Source organism: Equus quagga, chromosome 8, assembly GCF_021613505.1.
Source record: "Equus quagga isolate Etosha38 chromosome 8, UCLA_HA_Equagga_1.0, whole genome shotgun sequence".
In the NCBI taxonomy this organism is placed as follows: domain Eukaryota; kingdom Metazoa; phylum Chordata; class Mammalia; order Perissodactyla; family Equidae; genus Equus; species Equus quagga.
Genome location: NC_060274.1, coordinates 9,195,622 through 9,207,906, shown reverse-complemented (window position 1 = coordinate 9,207,906; position 12,285 = coordinate 9,195,622). Strand labels below are relative to the sequence as shown.

Here is a 12,285-nt window from a genome sequence, read left to right as displayed (position 1 = left end):
AGTGGGGGCAGCGAGCCTCCTCTGAGAATTCAGACCAAGGCAGTGAGTGAAAGAGAGAGAAGGACACATATGCCAGAACGTTCACAGCAACATGAGAAACCATCTAAATGGTGGAGAGAGAAATGGTTAAAAGACTACAGATGCATCAAAGAGGATCGAATATTATGTGGTCATTTGAAAGGGTAATGATGAAGACAGTAGAAACATGGAAAATTGCTTCAACAATTAAAAACGACAGGCAAAATGGTGCGCATCCTCTCAATGCAAATATGTGAGATCTAGCTAGACAAAGGATGAAAGTAAAATGCAAAAATGGAAGTATTATTAGGATGGCGAGACCACAGGAAATTGAGGTGGTGGTGATGGGAGGGCCTTAAAATGGTCTCGAATGTTGCCACATAGTTGTTTGTTCAAAAAAAATGTATTTCAAGGTAGTTTTCAAATTTATCACTTGAGAAAACCCAGATCTACTAGCCTAGGAAAAAGACAAATCTACTTTATGTCACTGTCCCAAAGGAAAAGACCACAGCCGCACAGCAACTAGAAGGCTTAACATAAGAAATGCTTGCTTCTCACCATTTTTCAAGCGAAATATACAGATAGCTGGATAGACCCACATCCTGAATTCTTCTAACCCCAACATAAATGTGATGAAGACAGATGAGCTGCACTGACAGTCGGCTGACCGAGGTCTCAGTCTCCCACACGACACACTTCTAGCACCCAGCACACTGGTTGTTACTCCAGGAGCAAAACTAGTCTCTGCAAATCATTTTCTTCCTAACATTCAAGACTGTGATAACGGACAGAGACTCTGAGACACACCCAGCATGTCTTGAAGGTTCTCTGACCACGATTACTAGCAGAGAAGTGCGCCTTCATTTTCCAGTCTTAAAAAAACTTTCCCCTCCAATCTCAGGCCTACAAATCAAAGGACTGAAGTTTACTGAGAAGCAAGATTAGGCATATTTTAAATTCTTCGATTATATTAAAATATAAAAACCTAGTAAGTTTCTTTCTCCTAAATTATTTATAAATAATTTATTTTAAAAAAATCACAAAAGAGCTGTTATGAAGCATACAATAAAGCAGATATCTCTCTTAATGAGAGAGGCAGCCCCAGAGTCGAACATTCCAGAACAAACATAGCTCCAAATTACACACTCATAAGCCCACGATGACGTATCACACTCAAAACTAAAGGGGGAGGCGGAGGGGCTGACAAATGTAGGGCCTCAGATAAGGCTTTTTTTTTCTTTTTTCTTTACTGATTCAGAAACTGAACCACCCAGTAATTTGTCCTGAATGCTACCAGCCTGGTGAAGACCAAGAGGAAAGAGCAGAGTCCACGCACAGGAGACTTCAGACTCAACTCTGAATCTTGATCACTTCTCAATTTGACAACAGCAAGAAAATGTCACCTCCTGAAACCAAAGCTATTCACATCAGAAGGTGACCATCGCACCATTATTAGCCATTCTGCAAACTGATTAACGGGAATTCAGAAAAAATGACTTGAAGGTTCTAAATCAGGTATATATTTGACTCAAAGTTCACAGAACTCTTTGAAAAAGCAAATAACCAGTAAAATGAATACTTTTACTGAGGTTGGATGTAAGAAGCCAGCAGTATGTAAGTGAACTTCTTAAAAAAATTAAGCATATTGAGAAGCTCTGTATAAACTACACCTCCTGTGACAAGGACCTAATTGGAACATCAGTAGCTCCAATAGAAGCCACTTTGCCAAGTTTGAGCTGGTCTGCTCTTTCCACAGACTTCTTTCCTCGTGCTCCAGCACCTGGGTGGCCATGAAGTCTGGTATATAACCTTAAACAAAGATGGCAGCCTAAGGATCAGGTTAAGTTCCTCTGGCACTGCAGTAACAAATAAAATCAGGACAAGCAACAGGAAGCAAACAGCCTTTTCCTCCCTTGTTGGGTGCGCCGGCCCCAGCCAAAGGAGTACCTCCCAGTTCTGATTTGGCGATGCACCACAAATTTTATCTTCAGAACCCCCCCTAAAATTATAAAGTCAATTTTAATCAATATATGTGTATATTTGTATACAGTGCATGGTCTACTGTCTTTTTTTCTGATATTATTTGTCAAATATACAATATATTATTCTCGAAACTGAATTTTTTACAATCCTTTTTTTTTTCTTTTGAGGAAGATTGGCCCTGAACTAACACCTGTGCCCATCTTCCTCTACTTTATATATAGGATGCCTGCCACAGCATGGCTTGATAAGCAGTGGGTAGGTCCATGCCTGGGATCTGAACCGGTGAACTCTGGGCCGCCAAAGCGGAGTGTATGAACTTAACTGCTACGCCACTGGGCTAGCCCCAACAATCCTTTTTTTTTGTTCAATCTTTATATATTTCTACTTTTATAGTCTTATTTGTTCAATGTATATAGAGTCATCTCATTCCATGGAAAATAACTTGTCTTTGCATCTCATTTTCCACCTTTGCTTTAAAGTCTCTATCGTTTGTATTATTTCTGCACCTCTACGGTTCCTCAGTGATTTTCTAGGCCAAGAAGCTCGACTGCATGATTCTGGTCAAATATTAAACATGTTTTGCTGTAGAGGATCTGTTTGGTACCAGACTTGATCCCAGAAAACTTACATTGTTTAACTTTTAAATATCCTTATCTTAGTACTTTCTGGCCTTATTTCCAAGGTAATTTTAGTCAACAGATGTATATACCATATACAGTGCATGCTCTACAATCTTGATATAGAGGTTGAGATGGGAGAACCCAAGAAATCTAAATGACCCATGAGTGAACAGTATGTTAACGATCAATGGCTGAGCCGCTGTGCCTCCACGGGTGTGTGTGTTACTGGAGTGGTCAACACCCTACTAGTGTTTCTTCCCGGGGGTGCTCCTGGCATTCCGGGCAGCACGTTCATTCTGCAGAATGTTTTGCATCCCCGGGCCCGCCCACTACACACAGCTGTCCCCAGTCACTGGGGCATCTCAAAGTGCTCCCGCACGCACACATTTCCAAAGGCTCTGGGGAAAAGGGGCTGCTCCCACCCAGATTAAGGAGCACAGCACAGCACTGACTTAATCAACAGTGAGGAGTAGTTCCATATTTAGAAAGTCTACTAAGATTGTTTTCAATTGTACAGATCTTTAATAACGTGCTGAAACGCAGCACACACTTTTATCAGTTTAAAAGGAAACAATTACTCAGACGACAGGACCATTTATATACATATTTTGGTCCACTTATCCAGGGGCTTTAAAAGAAATCAGGCCTTGGCAATTAAAGAAACACATCTAAATCCCAAATTTCCTTTCCATTATCTGTGTTTTACATTTCCCACGGTGAGCAATTGTTTTTACTGAACTCAATGTACTTGGATGAAAGCCGGCACTCGTATTTGCAATGGTGCCACAGAAATAAAGTGGGGTTGTGTGGGTATGCCCGATAAACATGGGGATGGTCCCACAAAAAGCGGGGGGGCCATAGGCTTAAACATAACACCACACGAACCCAGACCACGTGCAAAGACTGGAGAAAAGAGTGCACACTTGGCAATTTTTATGGTCTTGGTACGTCCCCCTGGGTCACATGCTTTTATCAGAGGCAATATTTGCTGAAGACAGCAAAGCCACCCAGGAATGTGGGATACAGATGTGTACAGAGAACGTGAGTTAGTCATTTAAGTCCACCCCCAAAAAGGCAGTGCTCATGTCAGGCTTGCCAAATACTAAAAACCTTTCTAACATGTTTTGTTTGGAGGGGGCGGTGGTGATTAAAGTTTAATTTTGCTCGTGCACCCCCCGCCGCATACATACGCACAAAGAACCATGTGGTTGATGGTGTAGATGATAATTTAATAATTCATGTCTCCCCTCCAAATGCTACTCCAGTGAAAGCTAAGACACAAAGCCACATTTAGAGTTCTTAAATGTCAGAACACATAAGGAACCGGACATAATCATACTCCACTATTTATAGCGGGAATTCATAAATAAGTGTAGATATGGGAGTGAAGTTAGCACTCTACAGATGAAAACCAGTGAGGTCCTTCCACAGCTACATATCATGTTAGTATGTTATACTAACTAACATACTATGTTAGAATAAGATGACATCTTAGACACAAGGCAGAAAAACTTGGTATTGAAGATGCCTGAACCCCTCAAGGGAAATGAGGCTCTCATGTATATTTTTCACACTGACTGGTTACTCAGCAGAAAAATCTTTTTTGCCCCAGATAGCAGCCTAGCTTAGCAGGTGAGTTGTGTTTTCATTTCAGGAGACGTAAGTTTCTGATCTATTACAAGAATATCCGTATACGCAAGAGACAGAGGCCAAAAAACAAAAATAGGAATGAACCTAGTTTTATTTCTAAAACAAGAACAAAACTGGCTAGTAAAACGTCTTAAATTTAAGCAACACGTGCACTTTTTTCACGAATAACGATCAGAGTTTCACAGGTATTTGCACCAGACACCTCGACTATATGATGCATATATTATTTAATATCAGGATTCAACACTTAAACCTAACTGTGCCTTAATGAAGATAATGAAAACCTAATTGTAATACTCTCTCTCCTCCCTCTGCTTAACAATCTGTTCTTTAAAAAATTCCATTTGCTGTTCTTCCTATGGGTTAGCTCAGCTCAAACTACCATACTACATGCTGCTGAACACAATAGCCGTATTCTTCTGTTCCTGGCCCACCCCAGCTAGTGGGTACCCTGCATGCCTTCTGGGCTCACTCACTCTACAAACACCAACCAAATGCCTACTGGGTGCAGTGACGCCACGTGGGGTGGGGGGAGCCAGGCGCCCCTGCCCTTGAGCTGCTTATGACTTCTCCATAGCGATGGACCTCAGACAGCTGTCACACAGAGTAGTTCTTCCCAAACCAGACGAACCATTTGAATCCCGGGAGCGGCTTTTCAAACACGAGTTTCTGGGCCGCAGCCCAAGAACCGGAATTTTTTTTTAAAGCCACTCAAGTGATTTTTAGGATCAGCCAAATTCACAGATCACCGGAAGGGTGGTGGCCCACAGCGTGGCAGCCGGGAAGCCTGGGTCCGGGACCTCGCGCTGTGGCCTCCTGAGGACCTCAGGCAGATGGCTCCCTGCCGCTGGACCTCAGCCCCCTTATCTGCAAAAAGAGGGTTTGGACTAGATGATCGGAGGCCCTTCCCAGCTCTGAAATGCTGGTCTAAAGTCCAAAGGCACAAGGTGAGACGTGGGGAGCGTGATAAGAGCCAGAGTCACAAGAAATCCTGCAAGACAGACTCCTTCAGGGACGTGGGCAGACAGAATGGAAGATTCGGAGAAAACGGCAAAACCATTACGAGCTGGCCAGGAGAGGGTTTCCACAGACAAGTGAAAAGCTCACACCTGTTTTCACATTTCCAGGAGGGGGAACGGAACTCTCCAGCCAGACACACGGGAGTACAGGTTTCATTGTTCCAATGCAACTGACATCTCTTCTTCCAACAAAAAGGAGAATTCAAGGTGTTAAACTCTGATCTGTTTTTATAAAAAACAGACTCAGTTTAACAATTCACCCTATTAAAACAAAATAAATCCACTGTCCCCTTTGGTCATTCCCTAAAGCAGCTGAGGAATCCTGAACAGACAGACCTGCCAGCAGGGCTGTTGACAGGACCCACCTTGCTGGCCCAGGCGGCCCGGCCACCGTCGCCCTGGTGGGCCCACGGTCTGAAGAAGGCCACTTCCCTGCTCCTTTGGAAACAATTTTATCTGTCAGGGATCTTCCAACTCTAACATTCTACAACTTAAAAATCATCTGAGTGGCTTCTGACACCATCCACATCAGCGGCTGTGTATTTCTCACCAAATTATCTGAATTTAGAGGGGGGGCATATTTTGAAGTCACATAAATTAAGGTTCTCTGCTTCTTTTTTTCTTTCTCTCACTGAAAGGCTTTCAGCGTCTTTGCTGTGTTAATGCAAATTGTGAAACCCCAGGATGGCGCCAGACTGTTCTGCCCATCCAGCTTTCTCCCTGGGACATCCCAAAGGACTAGTGTTTTTCAGAATACACTTTGGAAAAGATGATTTTTGAGTCTTCTTAGATTAATTCGATCAAAATGGCATCTAAAATGCCTTCTAAGAGTCTGAGAGATGTGAAAAATATTGAGTTGCCTATGAAATACTGTGATTGTACTTCTAACCCACGTACGATTGCTGAATTTTTAGCTGTCAAATGATCTCCCTTTTTCCTCATTTTAGTAAATAAATCTAGTTAGGCAATTTTTCCTTCGGGAAGTGTTCATTTCCTCCTGAAATACTTTAAACTTGGTTTAAGATTACTTCTCCAATCACAGCTTTTACAGAATCAATTCAAGCTGCCTTAAAGACCAAGATGCGAGGGAAAAGTCTAAGACTAGTTCCTCCACAAAGCTCACAGAAAGCAACCGTTGATACCCCCCTAGACAAAGCCACCAGGTTTAATTTTCCTAGCCAGAACGCTGCAGGGGGAACAAAAGCTGGCCGTGATTTTCCTACATGCTCAAGAATCGGGAAAATAATTTAAAATAGGGAAATTCAAATGGTAACATCTGAATGTTTGAATTTCGGGTAGTAGATTCAGCGATAACAGATTAATCCCTGTATTATCACACCTGCATTTACTCAGAATGAGTCTGAGAACAGCGACCCACGCAGCACCAAGACATTAAGAGTGTGACCTTTCACAGGCACCGAGAATGTCAGTGCTGTTTTCCAACATTCCAGCCCTCTTGCGAAGGTGCCACTCCAGCAACTTCTAACAGCCTTCAAATATTTGGATAAGACCTTTCAAATACCTCGAAACGCTCTCACAGGAAGTAGGCACAGTTAACTTTCTCCCACAGATGGGGGAAGACAAGCAGAGGCGTATAACAAGGAGAAGTTCGCACAACTGACAATACATGAATTAGGAAAGCCTTTTCAGAAGCTATTTGGGTTCACCTAATTAAATAATTAGAGACAATGCTGTATTGTGATTTTCACATTGAGTCACTATGTGCTTTTTTTAATAACAGTTTTGTTGAAATTTATATACCACGAAATTACCCATTTAAAATGTGCTATTCAGTGATTTTTAGCATACTCACAGAGTTACGCAACCAACACCACTATCTAATTTTAGAACATTTCATCACCCCAAAAAGAAACCCCATGCCCATTAGCAGTCATTCTCCAACACTCCTTGCCCCAGCCCTGGCAACCACGACTCTTACTTTCTGTTTCCATAGACTTCCCTATTCTGGACATTTCTTATAAACAGAATCACATAACATGTGGTCTTTTGTGACTTGCTCCCATCACTTAGCATAATGTTTTCCAGACTCATCCATGTCGTAGCATGGGGCAGTGCTTCACTCCTTTTTTATTGCCGAATAATCTTCCACTGTCTGGATCTAACACTTTTGTCCACCCATTCACCAGCTGATGGACTTCGTGGTGGAGCATCTTACTTACTACTTGCTGTGTCGCTTTAGTGATTGTAAATATGAAACAGCTAGAAAACAATGTCATCGAACTAGATTATCTATGGTCAATTTGGTATTCAAATTGATAAGACTAGAAAAATTTTAGGGGGAAACAAAGATGGAAGACAATGAATGTTTATAAACTAAAAGTCAATTTAAGTTTACTGTTTTCACTTATGTTGCAGTAAATGAAAATATTCTATGTTCTCAGGAGGAAGGTGCCAGCTGCCAAGCAAACTGATGAGAACACAGCAGAAAACAGAGCCCTGTACTCCCACGCTCACACTCTGCTGCAGCCAGCAGTAATTTTAGCCGCCGAGAATTCTGGCCGACTCCTTCGCTCTACAGACAGGCCACAGCCCTGGGGAGCTGCCCCACCACGGAATAGAGGTGTGAGCCCAGGCTGCTGGGGTTCTGCCAAGCAAATCATGTTCTTCCCCTAAATTTTAAGCAGAGACCAAGTCATCTGTTCCACATTTAACTCCGATGGTATTGAGCATGCCACAGGTAGCACTCAATTTAAGTACCAAAAAAAAATCTTCTTTAACTGAAGACTACTTTTATATTTGAGACTTTCTTGGATTAACACAGACCCCTTCAGAGCCCTGGCTACTGCTGGAAACAGGGCAATACCAGACATGTTTTCTGCCGTCTGGTGTCCCTTAGCAATTGCTCAGGAAATACGGCCAGTCACACCTTACATGCTGTGCCCTGGGACTTCCATGCTCCTAAGGCGGCGGTTCTCAAACTGGAACATGCCAGAGAATTACCTGGAGAGCTTGTTGAAACAGTTTCCTGGGCCACAGGCCCAGAGACTGACTCAGAAGGTTGGGATGGGCCCATAAATCTACAGCTCTACCCAGCTTGTGGGTGAGGCCACACCCGGCCAGCCCCTGCTCTCAGCGAAAGAGGCGAGCATCCTGAATGTGCAGAAGGCCACAACTCCTTTAGGCAAGATGCATGTATCTACTGCTGGCTTTCATACTCCACCATGTGGAAACCTCTTTCCTCAATTTTTGTTCACCAGTCCTGGAGTACAGTTACAGACCTAAACTTGCAGAGACAGGTTTTTCTTAATGAAACTCCATTATCTCAACACACGGAACCCTATTTTAGTCTCTCTGGATTCTGATCTCCTTGTCTTTGAGAAAGATAAAAATCGGTCCCTATGAACAATACTCCAACTCAGTAAATCACAGCATTGGCTCCGACTCGCAGGGGTCATTTTTCACAAATGCTGGCTAACAAATAACCAAGCTCCGTAAAACATTACCAGTAACTTAGCGAACCTTAATCAGCTTAGTGTTAGAAATGCAGACACGTGAATTCAGCCAAGGACGGCAAAGCTGGAAAGCCCCAAAGGCAAAGGGGTGTTTTGTTTTCAGCTCTTCTCCCTCCTTGTCACTTTTTAGGGTGTCCCAGTAATGGTTACTATTTAAAAGATAACTTTGTTTCTAAATACAGTCATGTGCTGCAAGATGTTCTGGCGGATGGCGGACCACACACAGTGGTGGTCCCATAGGATTAGCATCATAGAGCATGCGTGTGCGGTAGGCTGTACCATCTAGGTTTGTGTACGTGCACTCTATGATGTTCACACAATGACGAAACTGCCTAATGACGCATTTCTCAGAACGCATCCCCGTTAAGTGATGCATGACTGTTACAGAAAACGAGTGTCTGCCTCAGTTAAATGTGCAGTACTGCTGCCAGTAACACAGTTTATACAAACAATCAAATTTTATAAAAGCAGTTGCCACTGAAAATCCAATCACCGTATTTTGCAATGTTATAGTTTCTAAGAAGCATATAATCAGAAGTGTCCAACTTTTATTCAAGAAAGGCAGCCCAGACATGGACAGAGAGGCCAAAATAAAAACGAGTATGTTGCTTTGGGAAGGTTATTTACCAAAATATCAGCACAGGGCCAGCCCCGGTGGCCTAGAGGTTAAGTTCAGCGTGCTCTGCTTCAGCGGCCGAGGTTCAGATCCCCAGTGTGGACCCACAACGCTCATCTGTTAGCGGCCATGTTGTGGTGGTGGCCCACAAAAAAAAACAGAAAAAAGGGGAAGAATTGAAATGGACGTTAGCTCAGGGTGAATGTTCCTCAGGGGAAAAAAAGCAAATCAAAACATTATTGTAGAGAGAGGAGACAAGTAAAATAGAAATGTGATCCTTAAAACAGTTTTTCATTAAATGTGCCACAATAACTTGATACCATACTGGCAAAGACATCGACACCACCTGTCAGTCAAGAGTTGGGAGGGAGTGGCCCCTCTCTAAAGGGGTCCCACCAATAGTAGCAGCAACAGGTCACCACATGCCCGAAGGCAAGCTGGCCTCAAAGTGAGAAATCCCAGGGACAAGCGTGTAAGCTCTGGCTCTTAACAGACCTCTTGAGGTTTACTGACCTTTAGAGAAGGTGGAAATAACAGTACAAACACATCTTACTAATAAAATAACCATACGGCAAACCTGGATTAACACTTTTAATATTGTTATTCCTTTCTTTCAAGCTCCTCTGTATCTTAAGTTTAAACTATATGCAATTACATCATTTTATATTGTCTTCTCTTTCAAGGTGAGAGACAGAGAATGAAGGTGAAGAAACTGGCGTGATGGTTAGGCTTAGGAACATTTTCAGATGCCAAAGAACACTGGTCATCTAGGCCTGCAAATCTTATAAAAAGCCTGTGGAACTAATTATAACAAAAATTGCAGACAATTCAGTAAAAATTCCACGCATCATCATTTTGTCTGTAGCACAACAAACCGACCAAGACAGATGGGTAGGACAGACACAAAATTCATATTCTGATAAAGTTTTCATAGGATTATACAATACTAGGATAATAGTCTAGTCTTTTATTGCCTAGTAATAGGGACAACAAAATCATCAAGTGTTAGAGCTGACAAGAGTCCACTCCAGACAACTCCTATAGAGGCCAAAGTGCTGGCCCACTGTTCTCAGATGCTTCTAGGACTTTCCGAGGAATCACGGATGGGCGGTCCCGCTATTCCTCGGAATATGAAGTACTGAGAACAACTGGGTGATGCTGGTGCTGACTGCTCTCTGGTCTCCTGGTACCCACCATGGAGCTCCAGACATTCCATCCTTGTGAGGGTGGTCATGCCCCCAGCAGGAAAATTCAAGCTGGGCTACATGCAGACGGATGTTGACTGTCAATAGAATGACTTTCAATTCCCTTATATCTATCAAGAAACTAAATTAATCTTCCACAATCGAGTGCCTCTGGCTAGGTCATTATCTTCTGGATTGAAATAATCCTGTCCTCCCCTCCCATCCCTTCTGATGGAGGTGGAGAATGGAGGTCATTGGTTGGTGTTTGCCCAGGTGCTGATTACCAGGGAAAGGCAAGGTTGTAAGGACAGAGTTCGAAGTCAAACTAGCCAACTTAACTCTACTATAAATCAAGAAGTGGATTAGTTCAGGTTCAGCACAGACCCCTTTATTTAGTTTTAGGAAACATAAGCTAACTTGGAGGAGTGGGGGTGTTCGTGCCAGGCCCCTGCCTCTGAGCACCACAGAATCATGACACCACAGGGTGGGCACCGACCTCATTTGACAGAGAATTTGACGTCACTGTAAGGAATTTTGAGGGTCACAAAGTTAGTCATGAAAACTAACACTACATAGCCCTCACCTCCTTTTCTAAGATGCTCTCCTCCACCCGCCATAGGCTAAGCTTGCAATGTAAGAGCTAAAGTCTTAATACGCAGTAAAGGGCAGAATATTAACATTGAGAGCTGGGTCTTAGAATTTCCAAGTAACTTTAATGTTGTGGGTATCTACATTGTCACATTTTATACCATATTTCTCTGGCGTATACATGTATATGTTATGAGTAGAAAACTGAAACAGTGAGCAGGTGTCCCTCTTTTGTAGGGTGACTCTGAGGGGTACTGCTTGGTGAGAGGTATACAGTTATTCTAGTCTGACCACCTTCTTTCAAAGGCTGAGGAAACAGGCCCAGGGAGGTTGATACAACTTTCTCAACCTCTGGTAACCAGCCCCTAAAAATATTTATATCTGTACTGCTCTTAAATGTTATTCCTCAAACTGTACCTTTCAATAAAAGTCAATGCTTTTAAACTTTTGAAAAGTTTGTATTCCCAAATTCCAGGGTGAAAATTATGTAGAAACAGATATATAAATGACGGAAGCACCCGGATCAACTAATGTCCATCCCATAATTTCAAGAACATGTCATGAAATCCCAAGTCTTTCTCAACTGCTCCTTTTGCCTCTGAAAATAAGCCACTTCCTGCCCCCAGACCCACTTCCTGTCAGCCCAGCCTGCTTAACACAGAAAGCGGACAAGCCAGTCCTGTTTGTACTGATTATAACCAGAGAAAAATCATGATCTGAGAGCTAGAAGGGAACTTTCTGAGCAGTCAAACTAAATAGAGAGCCAGTTGCCTCACTATAAACAGTTGGGACCAGCTTGTGCCAAGCCCTCCCCACTGACTACAGACCGTACAGCTTCCGGAAAGAGGGATCCGAGGCAGTAAGAAACTGCTTCCAGATGTCTGAGCATCCTCCCTTTTACCCAAGTTCCAAGTCTGTGGTGCAGAGAAATGCTGGGGGGCATTTTCTGAAAAATATTCCTGCTACCTGTCAGCTGCCCATTTTTAAGATCCTTTTGTGAGTAGGAACTGACTTCTCCTACACTGGGAATGACATACACTATGTGTGTAAATTTAATATGGGAACTAAACTAGAACGCTTAGACATCACTCTACATAGGAAAAGGGAAAGAGAACCAAAGAACGCTACTTTCTG

General features: G+C 42.8%; 1 protein-coding gene across 1 annotated transcript in view; it reads right to left on the bottom strand.

Moving 5' to 3' along the window:
• EZR (ezrin) overlaps positions 1–12,285 on the bottom strand; it is a 50,823-nt gene that overhangs the window by 24,731 nt on the left and 13,807 nt on the right. The gene's annotated exons all lie outside the window — the stretch shown is intronic.